Here is a 2,500-nt window from a genome sequence, read left to right as displayed (position 1 = left end):
TAGGGCGAGGTGACTTGCTCAAGGCCACACAGAGCAGCAGCGGGTGATTGAACCTGGTACCTTTCGGGTACGAAGCAAAGACTGTACCGCCGAGCCATTCCGGCCCTCTATTATCCTCTTGAATGGACGCGAGTCCGTCAAAGATTACTTTCATCAGTGAACTGGTACTCATTTGCACCTGGGTAAAGTGAGGTGATTCCAAGAAATTCATTTTAGGATAAGATTGGAGATCACCTTAGTCTATGGAATTGCCCCTTGAACAATCTTTGGGTCATTAAAGGATGCACCCATTCTTGTTATCTCTTTCCATTTGTCTTTTTTTCTAAGTAGTATAGCACAGAAATATGCAGCCTCTATTTCATCCATATTGATCATGCATTTGCGCAAGCGATACGCGAGGTGTGTCCTGGGACAGTCCTGTCCTAGTGCGGTACCTGTTTTGAATACAAGTTTTCTTCTAAGAAGTCGGGAGAGGGACGACCCAGGATAGACACTGCTTTTGGAGTGGTGGAAGGAGTCGACTGCATCGCGTCCCTCTTACTCACGGCCAGGCTTAGTTGTTGTATCAGTAAGGTTGTGGGTTCGAGCCCCCATCGCCGCGAAATTTTTTTAATTCTCTATTGTCTTCTGGCACTTTTCTATTTCTACTCACTCCATTTCCAGTTTTGTGTGTTGGTGCGAATGATCGAACTGATGATTATTTTACTTAAACGTACACCATGAATAAGTTAATGGAATGTCTCCTTTTCAAAAGGAAAAGTAAAGGGTAAAGGTCAGGTTTTTATAACGTTACTTATTTGGTTTATTAAAGAAAATTCGACGAATGCCATTGTTTTTACTTTTTATTCAGTATCAATCGAACAGGTATACACTCGTGGTGGTGGCCATTAAATTCTCCCAGACAGATGGAAGGATGGCTAACCACCGGAACCAGTAGTAGTAGTAGTAGTAGTAGTAGTAGTAGTAGTAGTAGTAGTAGTAGTAGTAGTAGTAGTAGTAGTAGTAGTAGTAGTAGTAGTAGTAGTAGTAGTAGTAGTTGTTGTTGTTGTTGTTGTCGTAGTAGTAGTAGTAGTAGTAGTAGTAGTAGTAGTAGTAGTAGTAGTAGTAGTAGTAGTAGTAGTAGTAGTTGTCGTTGTTGTTGTTGTTTTCGTAGTAGTAGTAGTAGTAGTAGTAGTAGTAGGAGTAGTAGTAGTATTAGTAGTAGTAGTAGTAGTAGTAGTAGTAGTAGTAGTAGTAGTAGTAGTAGTAGTAGTAGTAGTAGTAGTAATAGTAGTAGTAGTAGTAGTAGTAGTAGTAGTAGTAGTAGTAGTAGTAGTAGTAGTAGTAGTTGTTGTTGTTGTTGTTGTTGTCGTAGTAGTAGTAGTAGTAGGAGGAGGAGTAGTAGTAGTAGTAGTAGTAGTAGTAGTAGTAGTAGTAGTAGTAGTAGTAGTTGTTGTTGTTGTTGTTGTTGTTGTTGTCGTAGTAGTAGTAGTAGTAGTAGTAGTAGTAGTAGTAGTAGTAGTAGTAGTAGTAGTAGTAGTAGTAGTAGTAGTAGTAGTAGTAGTAGTAGTAGTAGTAGTAGTAGTAGTAGTAATAGTAGTAGTCGTAGTAGTAGTAGTAGTAGTAGTAGTAGTAGTAGTAGTAGTAGTAGTAGTTGTTGTTGTTGTTGTTGTTGTCGTAGTAGTAGTAGTAGTAGTAGTAGTAGTAGTAGTAGTAGTAGTAGTAGTAGTAGTAGTAGTAGTAGTAGTAGTAGTAGTTGTTGTTGTTGTTGTTGTTGTTGTCGTAGTAGTAGTAGTAGTAGTAGTAGTAGTAGTAGTAGTAGTAGTAGTAGTAGTAGTAGTAGTAGTAGTAGTAGTAGTAGTAGTAGTAGTAGTAGTAGTAGTAGTAGTAGTAGTAGTAGTAGTAGTAGTAGTAGTATAGGTAATACGTAATTCTATGAATGCTTTTTGAGGTCAGCACCATGATAACAGGACAATTATTGTATTTGCGAGTCATTCGGTGGAATCATTACTAAAGGGTGTACAACTAAGACACGAGTGTAATAAAAATGCTAGGTTTTATTCGATATATTATTTCCTAGATGTGCTCAAACCGTTTTGCAAACAAACGATCCCAAGCCACAGTAATATATGACGAATCATCACGCCTATTAAGCGCTGATTTGATTTTGTTTTAATCGACATAGACAACGCTATTACTTGCTAGGTACCCATTTTACACCTGGATACGATGAACAAATGTGAGTAAAGAGCCTTTCCCAGGGACTCAACTTACACCGCCCACAGCGGAAGCGGGAATTGAACCAGGGACTTACAGACCAGAAGCCGAGTGTCATACCACAAGAGCATAAGACCGCATCGATTGTGATGGATTGATAACGGAGGGAGCTTGTATTTTAATCATCATTAAAACAAACATCAACACTTCCAAAATTACATAGTAATAGTGACCATTTTTCTCATCTTCATTCAGTTTGAGTTATTATAGGTTTAGGGGGCGCAAAGTGGGTAAGGCATTGCAT

Source organism: Berghia stephanieae, chromosome 3 (genome assembly GCF_034508935.2).
Source record: "Berghia stephanieae isolate SIO BIC M18660-M18661 chromosome 3, UCSD_Bste_1.3, whole genome shotgun sequence".
NCBI lineage: Eukaryota > Metazoa > Mollusca > Gastropoda > Nudibranchia > Aeolidiidae > Berghia > Berghia stephanieae.
This window is presented reverse-complemented; position numbering follows the sequence as displayed.